The sequence below is a fragment of the Ictidomys tridecemlineatus genome, unplaced genomic scaffold (assembly GCF_052094955.1).
Source record: "Ictidomys tridecemlineatus isolate mIctTri1 unplaced genomic scaffold, mIctTri1.hap1 Scaffold_77, whole genome shotgun sequence".
NCBI classification, from domain to species: domain Eukaryota; kingdom Metazoa; phylum Chordata; class Mammalia; order Rodentia; family Sciuridae; genus Ictidomys; species Ictidomys tridecemlineatus.
In genome coordinates this window covers 973164-991437 of record NW_027525652.1, presented here as the reverse complement: position 1 = coordinate 991437, position 18274 = coordinate 973164, and the positions used below count along the sequence as shown (strand labels likewise).

At 44.4% G+C, this 18274-nt stretch overlaps 1 long non-coding RNA gene across 2 annotated transcripts in view; it reads right to left on the bottom strand.

Moving 5' to 3' along the window:
* The window catches only part of LOC120884259 (uncharacterized), a 148173-nt gene that overhangs the window by 123207 nt on the left and 6692 nt on the right, over nt 1-18274 (bottom strand). For both annotated transcript variants that reach the window (XR_013433968.1, XR_013433967.1), the window contains exons 2-3: nt 16032-16147; nt 12020-12108 (exon numbers count right to left, since the gene is read on the bottom strand). This is a non-coding gene — a long non-coding RNA (uncharacterized LOC120884259). The remainder of the gene's footprint in view (nt 1-12019; nt 12109-16031; nt 16148-18274) is intronic.

Genomic DNA, 18274 nt, shown 5'->3' with positions numbered 1-18274 from the left:
AATGATGCAAATAAGGATGTAGAGAGGATGGAAGGAACCAGTGATGCATCAGGGGACAAAGTGTCCGTGGACATCCACAGAGGGCTGAGCCTTGACTCAGGTATCCCAGGAGAGCTCCCAGGGCCCCCGTGTGGTGCAAGGTGGCTCCTTCAGTCTGGTGATGGCTGGTGGGCAGGGCAGGGGGCAGGGCAGCACGTGACCTGAAATATCTGCTCCTGTCTCGCTGAGCACACATGTGAATGGCCAGTCCACCCAGTGGGCAGCTCTGCTTCCCATCCCCCATGTAGTTGAAAATTATCCCCAATCCTCTGCCTGTCGGCATGAACAAGCTTGATCAATGATTAAGATGTAACTTTCCAATGGACCATAGATTTAAGGGGCAGGGCCTATGGAAGGCCTGACCATGGCTCATCAGTGACTCTCCGGAGCCTTTTGTCTGGTGACTGCTTATGTGCTTGATGCCAGCCTTCCTGCCTAGGGTGGCAAAGCCAGCCCTGGCTCTGAGACAGCTGCTGGCAGAGTCAGCTGTGGGCCTTCCAGACACCAGCCCCTCATATGCTGAGTGTGTCCCAAGCTGACTTGATGGGACTGTCAGATCAAGGGGCTGTGGCTTTAGGATTATGAGCTTGAATATAAGACCCCACACGTGGACCAGGGAGGGACCTCTGTCCGACATCAGAGCTCAAAACCACTCTTCATTATCCTGCCAGGTGCACACTTGGGAGCCCCCATAGGAGGGCAGGGCTCACTTTCCTGCAGTGGGACCCAAGAGAGGTTTGGGCGCCCTGGACTGGGGAAGCACCCCCTAGCCCTGACCCTGGCCTGGCCAGCAGGGATTCTGCAAGCTGGGAAAGCTGGCAGACTATCTGAGAACCTCTTTGGGAATCCACAAACTACACTTAGGTAGCAGCCCAGAGGGACCCCAGGAGAAGGACAACAGAATCAGGAAGACGCCATCTCCAGTGGAGCATGCAGTACTCATTTCCTGTGGTGGCAATAATAAATCATCCCAAACCAGGTGGCCTGATGCAACACAGATGAATTCTTTTGCAATTCTGAGGCCAGAATTCTTCCACAGGCCCCACGGGGCTAAAACCAAGATGCGAGCAGCACCCTGCTCCCTGCAGAGGTTTCCCACCCTGGCCCAGGTTTCCGTGGCTGCCACGTTCCTTGGCTTGTGGCCACATCACTCCATGTGTTCTTCATTTTGCCTTCTTTCCTCTGAAGCCTAATCTCCCCCTGCCTTCCTCTGCCTCTCTTCCATAAGGATATGGCAGTAGAATGACACATTACTCTAGATTCCATTATAAAAAGACTGCAGCTTCCATCTCAGAAGCTCTTCCTTGCTCTGTCTTGCTCTCCAGTATCATTTGCTCTGAGGGGAGCAAGGTGCTCTATAGATAAATGTTCTGTGTAGAGAAGAGTTGAGGGTGCTAACAGCCAAGATCAACTTTCTCACCATGTGAGTGAACTAACCCCGAAGTGGATCTGTTAGACTCTCAATGACCACAGCCCCATTCCACATGTTCCCTACACCTTCCTTACAATCCCGAGTCAGAGACTTCTAGTCAAATGGCTGTCAGAAAGTTTGAGATAATGTGTGTTGTTTGATGCTTTTAAGTTTTGGGGGTGATATGTTAGGAAGCAGTAGATGATGAATTTATCAGTATATCAAAAGCAGAAAATGTCATGTAACTTTGTATAAAAAAGCCTTCCCCACTCTACTTATTGCTTTTCTCCTAAAAGAAAAAAAATCTGGCTATATATTAAGAGAGACTGGTATTGATCTGACCTTTTTCTATACAAAATGAGAGCTTTTGGTATGGATACATGTGTGGTTAACATCTTCCACAATCAGCTACTTTAGTCAAAGCAGACAAACTTCATTAGTTTTATGGTAATGAAACAACCATTACTAGAGGTCATTTCTAATGAATTATGAAATTGATAAAAAAAATTACAAGAGGGGATTACCTTAGATTTTCTCCCTTGCTCCCTGGAATTATAAGGTTAAGACCAAGAGAACATGCAGAGAAAAAGAATGAAGAATCTATGAAGTGTCAAAGAGAGGTACTGGAGGCCAGGCTCTATCACCTGCCTGTGAGACCTTGGAACTGTATCCAGCCTGTTAGGCCTTGGCATCTGCACCTGATTATGAAGTTCTACATTGCATGTGAATGAGAGGGTTAAATAAAAACAGGCCTCGTTAAAGTCCTTTGAACTTCCAAAGCTTTAGGACCATCACCCAGGTTGTCTTGGTCCATTCCTTCCCTTAGGGAACCTGGTAGGGCAAAGTGGGTGGAGCCCAGTGGTTCAGTTTGCGGAGAGAATGTATTTACTCAGGCATTCCTAAATGTCCCCTTTTCAAATTACTGTCATACTGTATGAACTCAGCGCATCTGAGTCCAAACCTCACTCTACTACCTAGGTATCTCCATCTAGCTGATTTGCCTGATCAGTTATTATTCTATTATTATTAATAATATAAGTGATTATTAAGAGCTGGGCCTTTCTCCTCTTTGATGATTCTTGGTTTAAACTCTTTCTGAATTAAAGATACAAAAATCCCATAGAATATATGAACCCGAATCAGGATAGGTAGCATTTTTCACTTCAGTAGCTCCTCTCATTTGACTCTATTGCAACCACTGAAAAGGACAATACTAATCACAGCTGCCATTGTAAGATGATCAAGGTAGAGGTGACTTTCTGACATAGAACTCACGCTTTGAGAAACCCTTTGCAAGTGAAAAGTGTTAAACAAAACATATGTGCTCAGTGTTAATTATTGAGATAACTTTAATGGTAGACTATAATTTTTCCATTCTTGTGCTTCTTCCCCTCCCTACTTTTAGTATACATTAGGAAGAAGGAAGCTCAGGAATCTGCAGGTTTCCAGAAAGAGCTGATTAAAATTATCAGGCTGGCCTAACTAGTCATCAAAAAAACCCACATAATTAGGATCTATTCATAAATAATTAATTGAGAAACAAATTTATTTATTTGTTTTCATTTCCCTTTGTTTTTGTCTTCCTAGAAATTTGTGTTTCTGTGTGTGTGTGTGTGTGTGTGTGTGTGTGTGTATGTGTGTGTGTTTGTTTTGGTGGAAATCAAACTCAGGGTCTCATCATTTTACTCAAATGCTGTATCACTGAGCTATACTCAGTGGCAAATCACCTTTTTTTTAAAAACAATCTTTGCAAGGGTATTTATTTTTAAAATGACTTTTTCAAATTTCAGCAAATTTTGTAATATGATCTGTATTATGAGCATATTTAGTTATAACTGTTAGATTCATTGATTGTTTAAGATGGTAAAATATTTTAATATGAAATATTTCGAAAACACAGAAAAGTCAAAGAATAAACAAACATTTGTGTTCACACCATCAAGATCCAACAAAGTTACTGCCTTTGTTTCAGATATGTCTATTATTTTCAGAAATTGGTTAGAATCATAATTATAACCAAAGCTTTTCTGATCCCAGTTCCCCATTCTCCCTTTTGCACACTTTGTCCTGAAATTTCTATGTTATAATTTTCATGTATGTCTTATTATTTGTTCTATGCACGTATGTATACAAATTGAATGAAGTTGAATTTCAGAACATCTTTGGTATATTATAGATAAAGGGATTTAAAGACTTGGGGAAATAGAAATCTGGAGTGAGTTTATCATGTAGACTGAAGAAAAAATATACACTTAAAAATTAAATTCTCACTCCCTGTAGAAGACCTTATCTCTGGGCACTAATTTTGGGGGCTTTCTATCCTCACAGTTTTTCAAACTTCAGCAAATTTGAGAAACCAAACAATTCTCAGTGTGCACTGTCAGGGTACCATTTACCTCAATGTGGTTGAAGTTAGCATTAGTCTTACAAGTGAGGGCCTTGGTCCCACAAACCACCCTACTTCAGATGCCAGTCACCAGGCCAGGATGTGACACATGCTTATAAGTCAGGGTTACCCACAATGCCCTTCTATGGCTTATAGAACTCAGGTAAACACTTTTCTTCTGTTTAATTGTTTATTATAAAGGGTCTCACAAATAACATAGATGTTCAGCTGGATGGAAGACTCAAAGGGCAAGATATGGGAGAAGAGCAGAGCTCCCATGCCTTCTCTCAGTGCACACCCTCAAGGCACCTTGAATATTCAGCAATCCAGAGGCTCCCCCAACTCAATAGTTGGGCATTTCTATGGAGGCTTCCTTATGTGAAATAATTGATTAAGTCATCAAGTGATGTTGATGAACTCAGCCTTCAGCCTTGTGCCCTCCCCTGGAGGATACAGACAGGTAAGAGAGAAACTGCCAATTCTGATCACCTGGTTACCTCCCCTGACAACTAGCCTCCCATATAGCTATCCAGGAGCCTTTGGCTCTTAGTCATCTCAATAGCATACAAAAAGAAAACACTTCGGTGATGCCAAGGATTTGAGGAGTTATGTGCCAGGAACAAGGGCCAAGACCAACTATTAGAACAAAAGATTCTTCTAGTGACTCTATCTATGAGGGTATTAGGAGCTCTGTCTCAGAAACTAGGGGCCAAGACTAATATATATTTCTTATTGTAGTTACCCACTTACCCACCCTTGGGTATGCCCAGAGAACACTCTTTTCAGCAGTACATTGAGAAATTTACTTGAAAGGAAAGAGCCAACATCTTCGAAAAGCTTAATATATTTCAGGGCAGTAATGATACTTAGAGATCATTCCTTCAAAATGGGCTCAGTGATTTCCCAATTTTCAGGGACACCTATAGGTGATTATCAGAATAGGCAGCATGACTATAGCACTAACCAAAATAGCTCTACCCACAGATATAACTACTAGCAGTTAATTAATTATGATATTCCTACATATTTGGACTATCATATTTTTTAAAAAAGCAAGAAACTTTTTTGTGAGCAGTCTTAACTTATCAATACAGTAGAGAATCACAACTTACTCAGTTCCAAGAATTGAGTCACTTCACAGACAAGAGATCCTCAATTAAAGGTAGGACAGATAGCCTCAAGAATATCCCCAACACACTACCACAATAAGGACATTTAAGTCTTATTCTTTGAATTCCAGTGAAAGTCATTATCTCTTGTAGCTGTGTATAGAATACGGCAAATAGATTCTTCACAGATGATTAGACTAATTTGGAGCTTAACACAACTTCCCATAGTTCCCATGGCAGGATGGTGTCAGTATGGTCCTGAGAGTGGGTGTGTGGTCCTGAGAAAGTAATAGCTCTATGTTATAAGGCAGAAGGAGTAAGAGTCACTCTTGCAGTAGACTGAGGGGGTTTGTAAACACACCTATGATTAGCTAAGAGGTCTGTGGATGCAAACACTACATTCAACAATGGGAAGCAAACTCACTTTAGCTCTTGGATCTATGGAGTAAGGGCAGTTAGGTATGAACTTCCAAGTGAAAGTTTCTATATTAGCCCCTCCATTTAATAATTACAAAATCAAAATAATATTTCAGAGATCAAATTTGAAAAATTAGAAATATGTCATCTCTCCATTTAACTATGTAACTATGCCACAAAAGATAGATCTTGGGGTGGGGATGTGGCTCAAGTGGTAGTGCACTTGCCTGGCATGTGTGCAGCCTGGGTTCAATCCTCATCGCCACATACAAAGGTGTTGTGTCTGCCAAAAACTAAAAAATAAATACTAAAAAATTATATCTCTCTCCCTCTTTTAAAAAAAGAGATATTACAGAATTATGCAGATTAACATAAATTTAATCACCTATAAGTGGGTGATGTTGCCTTGCACAGTTATTCAAGATATTGTCTCCTGCTAAAAGCCTGGTATGCCACTAGTAAATTTGTCAAATGCCTTTTCTCAAGACCACATAAAAACTTGCTTTATATGTCAGAGAAAGTTTTGGGGGTTCCCTCTATAAACTCAGGGATTTTGACAACTCTGGTTCTTTGTCATAACCAAATTCCAGGAATGTGGATCATCTAACCAGCCCACCACTGTGATGTTAGGCCACTGTTCTGGTAACATCATTGTAGTTGCATCTGGAGTTAAATGTGTAGGAATATCATTACACTACTACTGAACCCCTGTAAGTTGTCATTCACCATGATAAATATTATACCTTTCATTCAATGTACATTCTCCTTTTCTCTATTTTGTCCCTTTACTTGAAAAAAATTATCTCTGGCCTCACAGTTTGACTCATTTGCCTTGCTTTACAGGATCTGCTCCTTTTTTTCCCTTAAGTTTCTGGTCATTTCTTTTCTACGTCTTTTACTGGTTTGACTCACTCTCCAACACACACACACACACACACACACACACACACATACACACACACACACACACAGTATCTCTTTCTCAGTCATTATTCATATCATGTTCACATGGAAGATGCTTTAGTCTCAGGATTCAAGAACATTGCCGGTTAGAAATTTTTTGTAGAATGGGATTCAGTACAAGAAATTATAAGAGTAGATGCCTATAGGACTGCTGGAAGAAAATGTTAGTCTAGAAGATAGTCAGAGTAAAAATTAGAGCGCCCAGCAGGGAAGACAGCAGTGAGAACTCAAGACTGTAGCTGCCCCAGGGAGAAGTAAGTACTGAGCCTTCTGAACTCCATGAAAGGGCCTCCTGTTAGAACAATATATCCTGAAATCACCCAAGGAAAAAATCTGAAAAATTGGATTCCAGCTTTCTTTCCTATGAAACATGACAGAATGAGGTGATAGGCAGGAACACTGGTGAGTTAACAAAAGACAACCCAATTGTCCCTGTGGATCTAAACCCACTACCATAGTAACCTAAGCCTCTAACTTCAAAAAACGAATTATCCTGTCTTGGCCAAAATGTTATCCAATGTGAATCCAAACCAAAATATTACCTCCCAACTCTTCTTCTGTCAATAGGGCTGTGTTGCCCAGAATGTTTATCATACATTTATTTATTTGTTTGTTTGTTTAGGTATAGAAGCTAGAACTTAGAGGGCTTTTCCCCTGAGCTACATCCCTAGCCCTTTTTATTTATTTTTATTTTGAGACAGCATCTGGCTAAGTTGCTCAGGCTGTCCACAAATTTGTAATACTTCTGCATCGGCCTTCTGAGTCGCTGGGATTACAGGGGTGTACCACCACAGCTGTTGTCTTGGACTTTTAAATCTCTGAGTTAAACTTGATTTTTTCTTCTTCATAAACTGCAAGTCTCTGGGTATCCTACTTTGTTGTTTGGCTTCTTCCTTCTCAATAATACTGCCTCCATAACAGTTCAAGTTATGATTATCAATTTAACCCGAGTTAAACCAAAGTGAGTAGTTTACCACAGTGCACGGCACACCGTAAGCTCTCAGGAAGCATGACCACGGGAGGCAGATTCTAGACGTGCACGGTGAGGGGCTAGATACTTCAAAGCCCCTCCACCTGTCTGGTCAAGTTCTAGAGGCTGCTATGGCCCTTTCACTCAGGCACTGGGAAACACGCACACATACACCCTCTTCTACTGTCCCTCTTCGAGCATGTGGCCACGTCCTCTCTCGACACAAGTGGGGACTTCGCCAGTGCAGTGCTGAATGAAAGGCCCAGTCAGCACCACGGGCAGGCTGTGTATATGCCCCAGAAGACGAATTTGGCTACAGTCTCAGGAATACTTACTTCAGTATGAAAGTAAATAAAAGAAGCACGAGAGTCCTAAATGGGTTGTGGGGACAAGTAAGGCCCTCCAGCAGGAGACAGTGGCAGCTGCTGTTCTGGCTCCTGCCAGGGTCTGCCTGCTCCAGACTGTCAGGTCTCCTAGTCAAACGTGCTTTCCTCCAGCCAGACCCCCTTCCCACCTCTGTCTTCTAAGTAGTGAGGCAGCATTCTGCTTCAGGGTCTAGGGAGCTAGGCGACCTTGCGCAGATGGCCTAGGCTCTCTGTAAGACAGGGCTAGCAATACCCTCTCTCTCATGTGGCTACATAAATTCACCTGGACCATGTGCACACAGCAGCACCTGGCACTGTGACAGCCACTGCGTTTCGCTCAGGGTCGGGCAGCCCTCTCAGCAGGGCTCTGCTGAAGGGGTTCTAATCTGGCTTCAAATCCCCAGCTCCACACTGTGGATATATCATTATAGAAATCCTTTTCTAATCTAATCCTTGTCACTATAGTTTTAAAAATATAAATCTCTTCTTCAAAGGCTTTGGGTATAAAATGAGGCTTGAGAAGAATCTGCATGGAAAAGAGCAAGAATAGCCAAGTGAGGACGCTGGGCCTCCTAGATGGCTGTCTGGCCCCTCAGCTCAGAGGCTCATGGCCAGGATGTTTCTCTATGACAAGCCCTTCAACATGTCCCACTCTGCAACCCTCTCCTTAATGCTCACTTGGTGCCCCTCTGAGCCTAGAGCCGGCCTGGGGTCTGTAAGCTGTATAACTCCTATGTCCCTGATGCATGAACGGAGCCTGGCCATGCATGGCAAGCCCTGCCAGCTGGCTGCCTGGGATTTCATGGGACAACACAGGCAACACTCACTAGGGACACTTCTCATGTAGATCCAAGAGACAGAGGTCACTTGTCTTAAACATTCCCAAGAAATATATCAATAAATGTAGGTGGTTTTGCATGAGTTAAATGACAAGAGGAGGACTTCTTGATATAACATTAGAAAACAATTTGGTTCCACTCAGCCTGACCACAGAATACCTGCTAACTAACAAGCTCTTGTATACCTGTATCAAGAGGCAGAAATGAAAATGCACAATGCAAATCATACAAACCGTTCTGCAACATGTAACCATTGCTCCTCTGAGTGAAATAATGAATTATTTTAATATAGTATTGGGTTTAATTCATTCTTTTACCCTGAGGAAAAACTCTGAAAGAGTGACTATGAATTATGACCAGTTTGCTGCACAGCTTTCCAATTTAGAAACCAACAGTAGGGTATGGCTTTCTCTTCATTTTCAGAGTTAAGTTTTTTGATAGAATTTGAGTTAGTCACACTGTAAAAAATGGTACTTAGCTATGAGTCCCAATGAGACAGACATTACCTAGACCTTAGCCTATCTCAGGAGCACTGCCTAACCACTCATAGTGACAAAAACATTACCAAGTCCCAGTGGCTTTAGTCACTGATGCCACCACACTGAAATACTCAGGGCTAGTGGGAAGGGTCCCAGGCCATGTGTTTAGTTGATGACTCAGGACAGGAAGGAGTGGAAGGAGGAACTCCCAGTCACAAGGGAGGAAGGGCCGTGCTGCCCTGGGTGTGTGGCACACGCGGAGCCTGAGTAACATGCCTCTGCCTTCCCACGTGTATCTGATGTGAGGTGGGTGTGTGCTGAGCCGAGACTCAGTGCCCGCTCCTGCCACAGGCTCCTCCAGGTGCCACTGCACCCTGCACTTGCCACGATGCTATGGGGTATCCACTCTGATTGGGCTGAAGGCTGATTTTCTTCCCCAGATTACAAGATTGCAAGTGACAGGGGGGATTCCTAACAGACCCTGTCATCAGAGCCCATGTTCTTTTGTCTCTGTGGGACTGTGGCATCAGGTGAGGGCAGATGGCCTCGCTGCCAGCCTTCCTTGTATCCTTCCACACTGCCAGACGCAGCACACCCCCGGGGGCTTTCCCACCCATGCTGCTCACTGCTGCCTACGGGGCCAATGCAAAGTCCTCTCACAGACAACTATGTGTACCTGGCTCTTTCCTTCACAAAAAACAGCGGTGTATGCAAAGACAGTCCAGCCCAGAACTTACAGCCACCCGAACAATGTGTTCTTTCTTAATGAAGAGCCAGGGCTGCACACTTTTGTCTCCAGGAAAGGGGTGTGGTAAGAGCATGATGTCTGGAGGAACACATCTCATCCTTTCAACTAATTAAATCATTTTATGTAAATTGATGAAAAACTACGAGATTTTAAGAAACTTTGACATCATTTATCTATAAGAAGGGAACATCTCCCTGTCGGCCCACTGTCTGTGTCCCCTTTCTCCTGATTGTCTATGTGAGAAAGCTCAGGCTCCTCTTTTCTCTCTCGTGCCCCACAATCACTAAGGTACCTGTCTCCATTCTCTCCCTTCAGTGCTGCTCCCTGGAGCCCCCATGCCAGCCTGGATGCATGTGCTGCCTCAGTGAGTCCTCACTGCAGTAGTCTCTAGCCACCTCTACACCTTGCATGCCACAAGGCTCCCAAGGCATGTGTCCTACTGGATGCAGTGAGTTAGGCATGTAAAGAAAGTCAGAGGGTAGACTCTGGACCTGGAGTGTTGCTGGAGAGGAAGATGGGAGTCTCATGGCCTCAAGGCGTCTGGGCTACTTTCTTAGCTCACAATTATTTCTGTCTGTACAGGTCAAAAACAGCCTGCTTATAACTGCAAAGAAAGTAGCTCAGGCAAGCCCTGGGAAGGTCACTGTTAACGATCACTGGGATCAGTTTCATTCTTCCAAGGTGAGGTGGATAAGAGTGTGTCATTCCACACCTGTATGAAAGGTGCTCCAAACAACTGAGGTTCAAGTGTTCAAGAGGCAGACACAGACTGGCCATCCCCTGGGTCTCAGCATGTTGGGGGCTCCAGGGGCTGTATGGACTCCTCTGGCAGCCACCCACGGCACTCTGCTGTGCTAGCCATGTGCGGCCCCACGCACCTAGGCCACAGAACCCACCAGGGACACAGTACAGAATGTGCCGGGTTTGGAGGTGAAACTTATGGCCCAGAGCTTGGCTCTGGTGCTCTGCTGGCCCGTGACCCTGGGCAGGGGTCAGGAGCTCTCGTGCCTCCTTTTCTTCATCTGTATTATAGTGGCCATTCCTACTTCATTGATCATAGTGAAGACTGAACGAGACAATGTGTGAAAGGTCTGGCAGATGGGCATTCACAGATATGAATAATCACTTTACATGAGAAGACAGCATGCCAGTAGTTACTACTGAGGAGCCTGTTTTACCTGTTAGAACAGACCATGGCTTTTACACTGTGCTCAATAGAGTCACTTATCTGCCAACAAATGATTCCCAAGATGCTGCCTGCGTGGCACCTGCATGTGGAGAGGAAGAGAAATAAAGTAGAGCACTGGGGTGGGGCTGGGAGCCAGGCCAGGGAGGCTGGTCAGGGAGGCTCTCTGAAGAGATAACCTCGGAGACCTCAGACATGACAGGAGTGAGAGAAAAGGGCCTTCAGGTGGAGCAACCTGTGGGGGTCCAGGCTGGGTGGAGGCCAGGCTGTCCTCGCTGGACAGGCTTTGGCTGCACTGCTCCTCTGCACAGAGACTAGAAATCTAGACTCACTCCCTATTTGTTAGGGCACTTTGGGAAGTCCCTTCCGAATTTTTGCCAAAGGCAGGAGGAGAAGGTGACACCCCACCACCTCTTCATGCCACTATCAAGAGCACTAAGAGGAAAATAGACACTAGAAAGCTCAGAAATCATGAAGGGGCTCTGACTGGCAGACCCTGCTACTGGAGCATGCTGTGTGGGAACTGTGTTCTCCAAGCTGGACAAGGACACTATGACATCAGGGCAACTCCAGGAAGCAGCTGGTAGCACAGGGGGAGGAGCCACAGGCAGACAGTGCTGAGGAGGAGCTGCAGAGCACTGGCCCAACCTCTTAGTGTTCTTCTAAACCCACCCAGAGATGACAAAGGAGAGCAGCCAGCCACAGGGGAATGGTAACCACACGGAGGTGATCTCAGCAATGAGGTGCTACTTAGCTTTCCCCTCATTACCATAGCATCAGTCACTCCAACAATTACAAAGTACCATTGTGGCAATTACAAAAGACCCATTTAATCTAAAGATGATTTTAATGATGGTGAAATAACATCTATTATTAGTAAAGTTATCCCAAGGCAATTTCTTTTTCAATTATGCTACTGCAAATTTAAAACACATGTAAAGCATATCAGGAATTAGGAAATCAAGTGGGAATGCATAAAATATATATTTATATTTTTAAAACTTTGGTACAAATATCATGGAAGGGCATTTAAGATGGCTACTACTCAATGAAATGGTCTTAGGATAACTCATTAAAAATAAATAATGAGGCAGAGAATGGCATTACCATTTGTATTTCTTCTGGGGATAATTCATCTTCACCTTTGCCATCTCTCCAGGTTCCTAATTCAGGCTGTGCTTTGGTCAAAATCTTTTCTGTTAAAAAAACAAAACAAAATAACAACAACAAAGAAAAAGAAAATAGAAGGCCAAATAGTCATGTTAGCATAGTGTCACTGAGGATACAGATGTGTTACAAACAAGAGACTGAATGTTATTTTGCAGCTCTGTCTCTATTTATCCATTGGTCAATATGCAGCAATATTTAGGCCTTAAATTGTGTGGATGTGTGCATGTGTATGTGTGAGGGTGGGGAAGATAGGGACAGTTTCAATATTGCACTGAATTCAACAGTGGCTACAGACTAAATGGACATTCTTCAGAACCAGTTTTTTTTTAGTACATTTCATTTTACAACACACTCTCATGCTAACATCCTCCCTCCACTTTTAAAAGGTTATTCAACATATGAATGCTTTCACTGGGAAAATAAAAAATATATATGAAATTCTGTTCCCCAATCTCATTCCTTTTCTTGAGAGTCACTGCTTTGATGTAGCCTCCTTGACTTTATCTAAGCATATTCACATATAGATATGCAATTCCTTGTATATCTCCCACACCCAGAAATAATACAGTCTTGTGAGTGCAGTGGCTCATTCTTCACAGATATCAATGATAACATACTGTCCTCAAACTTGCTTTTCAGATTTATCAATCTACCTTGGAGATCATTTTGCATCAGTTCAAATAGCTTGACTTCATTCTTTAAACTGCTGCTTAATATTCCATTGTAAGGATACAAGGTTTTCTTTGGTTTTGTTTTGGTTGTTGTTTGTTTTTGCAGTACTGAAGATGGAATCCAGAGCATTTCACATGCTAGGCAAATGATCTACCACTCAGCTACACCCCTATCCCTTTTTATTTTGAGACAGGGTCTCACTAAATTTCCCAGGCTGGCCTCCTACTTGAGATCCTCCTACCTCAACCTCCTGAGTAGCTGTAGGCATAGGTGTCTGACCAGATACAGTTTAGGTCACTGTAACTCCACTGGTAAACCTTCAGTTAGGTCAGTGTTCACTAGTCTAATACTGTGTGCCCCTGTGGAGTGTTTCTGCAAGACGGGTGCCTTGCCACGGAACTGCTGAACAGGAGGGTGTACAGAGTTTAATCTAGAGAACTTTTTGATCATGGTTGGTCAAGTGACGGCTCCTTGATGAAGTTTATTGAGAAGGCAGGCTCCTAGAAACGCCTGCTCTCAGCACAATGCTGGAGAGATCTGCATGGGTTGTACCCAGGGCTTGAGGACAGCAGTGAAAGGGCAGGGGCTACTCCTCCAGGAGGACTGTAAAAAGGTCTCTGCCTCCAAATGTGCCTGTGTGAATCTCAGCAGTATCTCTGAGCTTGCCATCAATTCAAAAGACAATACCATTTCTTTTCCCTTTCTTCCTCAACCTCAGTAAATTTCCTGTAGTTGATCTCAGTCCTAAGAGATGAGCAGAAGTCCAGGGTCTTCTGACATGAAAAGGACTCATGACAGCAGCAGGCTGGAGATAGCAGACCAGGCATGAAAGATGTGGTTGTCACTGGAAAGAAATCTTCACAAAAATCCTCCACTTCCACCACAACAGTGCAGGAAAACTGTTTTCACCACAACTGTCATCACAGGAAAAATATATTTATAAGGCCTGGCTGAACGCATCCTTACAAACCAAGCTACCATTTCATTGAGATGACATCCTTTGGGCAGGGGAGTTGCACTTTCCATCCATCCTACTCCACCCCTAAGAGCTTGCTGTCTCCTGTCTGTTTTCATTACAGTGCCCATTTCAATTTTTTAAAACAAAAAAATAAACCTTGTTCATGTCTGAACCAAGCAGTCTAGGTCTTTATAGCACTTTTGATTCCATGGCCATCTGAAGCCTTGTCCTGAACCCTGTAGCTCACTGCATGCCGCACCCAAAGTGGTGTCGAGTTCAGATGCTTGGTCTAGTGTTCAAGGCCTTCTGTGCTTTAGCCCAGCCCACAGTTAACTCCCGTTACTTTTGGGTTCTCCTCATCCATTCTTTCTCTCGGATGCATCCAGGCCAATGGCTGCAAACTGCCTATTTCTCAGGAACCCCCCTCCCCCACCCCAGCTCTAAGCTCTCCCTGCTCACTCCAACACATACTGTGTACATCCAAAGGGCATCTTAGAAGGCCTGCAGGCCACTGTATTGATTCTTTCCCACTCTCCTGAGCTTTAGTGCCAAACCCCACCTCTAGCTGTGCTCACCTCAGGCAGCAAGGCCACCATTCCCCGTCCACCGTCTACCTATTGCTCCAACCCCAAGCCTGCAGGCTGTTCACCCCCGGTTGTTCTTATCCTTCACATCTCATGTTCCACTTACCAGATAAGCTCAGGCTCCGAAATGCAGCAAGTGCTTCTCTCACCCCTTTACCATGGCCTCCCCAAAGGCCCACACTACCTTGTGCCTGGGCTGTTGCAAGATTCCTGGCCCATCTGTCTGCCTCTGTGCTAACCCCTCACAGCAGTATCAGGGATTTTAGGAACTAACCCAGACCACATCATGCTCTAGCTTCAAACCCACCAGTGGCTTCTTACCGTGCTTCAACTCAAAGCCTAATTTTGCCACAAAAAACAGTCTTCTGCCCAGCACTGCTTCTCTGCACCCTTGGGGACATCTGATGCTACCTGCTCTTGCACTCTCCCATAGTCCTAGCAGGTGTGAGCTGGTTCTTTACTGGGACTGTCATTTGCATTTCCCTGATTACTAAGGATGCGGAGCACCTCTTCATGTGCTTACTGGCCATCTGAAATTTCTTTTAAGAAACTTAAGATCTTTCGCTGATTTTTAACTAGTTTGTTTTTGTAGTACTGAGTTGTAAAGAGTTCTTTCTATATTCTAGATACAAGCACCTTATCAGATATATAATTTGCAAACACTTCTTCCCATTCTGCGCGTTGTCTTCACTTTTTTGATGAGGTCCTTTGAAGCATGAAAGATTTTAGCCCCAGTGACTACCACTAATCTCCCCACATCCCTGAAAGGTGGGTACTATCATCCCCATTTTAAAAATGGGTGAACTGATATCTGAGTGCTGTCAGCGCTGGAGCTGGGCTCCAGACACCTTCAAAGGGAGCACTCTTCATATGCCCTCTGTCTCCAACATGCCAGACAGTGCTCTCCTGAAGGCCAAGAGAGCTGGGTTAGACAGGAGATGGCCTCGTGCCTACATGGACTTTAACCATGAAATGCAGCATTTTTTCACTCTAACCACTTATTTCCTACCCTGCAGACGCAACTGATTCCTCTCCATAGTAAGGAAGGCTCGTGGAATGTACCTGCAGGGGGCTTCTGTGAGGGTGACAACCATGCCTGTGAGCACGTGGGCCTGAGCCCCACACCCCAAGACAGACCACAACAGAGGAAGCAAAGGTGCCCAGCTTCTCCTGGCCCCAGCACCCCTGCCTGCGAGACACGTAGTGTGGATATCTCTGTGCTACGTGCACTAACAGGCGTCCTCTGCACTGGGTACACACAGAATGAAGATGTCCATGACAACAGGATATAAAGTCTAAGAAGTTATGGGGTACCTAGTATCCACAGCGACAGGCAGAACATAAACTCACTCTTGCACCTTGTCCTGCTGGCTTGACTAGCTACAAAAGCCACTGAGATTACACGCTCACCCTGGCAGGACTGGCAGGACGGTGCTGAGAGCACAGGGTTTTTCCTGGAGGGTAGCACTGCCTCCCTCGGCCCTTCAGCAGAGCCTAATCCCCGGGCAGTGTACAGCTCAAGCAGGCCCTTTCATCTGGACCCCAGCTCCCAGGTGACTGGATGGCTCTTTTCAGCCAACTGTGGACAGACAAAACCACGGCCACCTCCCGCCGGCCTTGGCTCGAGCAACCACACACGCAGCTGACAGGGGCTGGGCTGCAGCTTCTGTCCTTTGCACTCTGCCTAGTGCCGTGAGGAAGGAATGCAGGGCAAGGCTTGAACTTTAACTCATACCTGGATGCTCTTCAGTGGCAAGTGTTTCTTCAGAGTCTTTTGAAGGATTCTATGAAACTTTCTCAGAGGATGTGGATTCTCTTGTCTTTGTACTTGGCTCAGGTTCCAGCTTAGATCTAAAAATAAACAATTGTTTGCTGTAAAACCTATGCTACTCTTTTTGACAACAGAAGAGAGTCACTGCCTCATGGACCAACGGCTATCTGGACACACCTCCACAGGGCACCTGTAAAGAGGCATAGGCATTGTTGCCTCAGGCAGGGGCTGTGCACCCTCCGTGTCCCCAGCCACAGCATGGGAACAGCATCAGTAGGAGGCTGAAGTCTGAAATGCCCCGGATGGACACCACACTTAGTGAATGGGCAGTGAAGGCCCTACCTTCAACAAACCCAAAGCCAGATGTTCACTAATCCACTAGTTTTACACTAATTCAAAAGTCTTGCCGAATATGTGTGTGTGTGTACATATATATACAGTAGAAACATAATTTTGACCCATATTATATACCCACATATAAGTAGAACTTAGTTTAACTATAAAAGCACAAGTCTTTAATACCTTCGAGGTGGAACCATCTCTGCACTTCCTTCCTGAACTTCTTCCCACAAGGGGTCTCCTTTTCCACCCAGGGGGCGTAGCTACACCTCTCCCTGCTACCCAAGGACCCTGCCACTCCTCTGCACCTGCTTTCTTCCTCCGCAGCAGTGATGAGTCTGTCATGCCTTGTCTTTTATCTGTCGTCTGTGAGAGCAGCTCTTTGCCTTCATGAGTCACGTTTGCTGCTTAGCCCTGGATCCTGGCATTCAGTGCTTGCTGATGGTCTAGATAAGGGTTTCCGAAAGGCCTATGTGCCGAAGGCCTAGTCCCCAGCCCATAAGCACCTTTAAAGGTGAGTCCTAGTGGGAAGTACTCAGGTCACTGATATGCACTTGAAGGGGATATTGGGACCTTGGCCCCTTTCTGTTTGTCTTCACTTCCAGGCTGCCATGAAGTAAACAGACTGCCTTTGCCACCCCAGGCCCAATGCAAGAGGGCTAAGTGACCAATAGACATTTTCTTCTTTTAAGTTGGTTATCTTAATTATTTTGTCACAGTAATGGAAAACTGATAGTGTTCAGTAAGTACACGTTGAATAAATGGATGCTTTACAAATACCAGTAAATGGCTAATGAGAGAGAAAAACTCTGCTTCCTTTGCTGAGAAGAAGCTTTTTAGAATCCATCCCATTTATTGATTCTCGATTTTACTTCTTATGCTTTACTACAGTGACACAGCCATATCAAACAACAGGCCCCGTTATGAAACAACAGGCCTTGTAACAGCTTTATATGACACTGTGAAAATCCCAGGCATAGTGCTAGGAGGGTCTGTGATAAAGTCCATGTTGCCAGGCAGGCTGTAAGTAAGGGAACAATGGAAACATGTGAGGGTGACTTATTAATGCCAGCTAATGTTTACTGGGGGCTTATTATATAATGGCCATTTTTCTAATAAGCACTTACATGGATAAATCTATTCAAATCCAAAACAATCAAAAGAAGGCACTAGTAGTAATGACCTTTTTATAAAGAAGGAAACCGAGGCCTGAGGAAATTTGGACACTCATAAGGGTCATAAAACACACGGCTGGTTTGGGACAAAACCTTAGGGACCTAGCTCTGGAGTCCACACTATGTCAATTCAACGAGGAAAAGAACGTCTGTTTAACAAACATTGATGGAATGAGTATATATTTATAAAGAATAAATAAACTCCAACCCCATTTCACTCCATCAAAAAATTAATCTGACACACACAGTAGACCTAAACAAACCATCAAGTCAAAAAGACTCTAGAAGAAAGCATAAAAGAATATTTTAGTGACCTTTGGGCAGAGAAAGCAAAAATTTCAAAAATCTGGCTTTCTCAAAATCATGTTTCTATTCATCCAAGATATTATTAGGAAAATAGACAAACCACAGAACAGAAAAAAATTATTTGTAGCACGTATCTGACCAAGGAATTGTATATACAATAGATAAAGAACTCAGCAAAAGGACAGATAATTCAACAAGAAATGGGTAACATATTGCTAGACATAGGGCACGTCTGTTAATCCCAGTGACTCAGGAAGCTGAGGCAGGGGGGTTGCAAGTTTGAGGCCAGCCCCAGCAACTTAGTGAGATACTCAAAGTTTAAAAACAAACAAGACCGGGGATGTGGTTCAGTGGTATAGCACACGTGGGTTCAATTCCCACAACTAC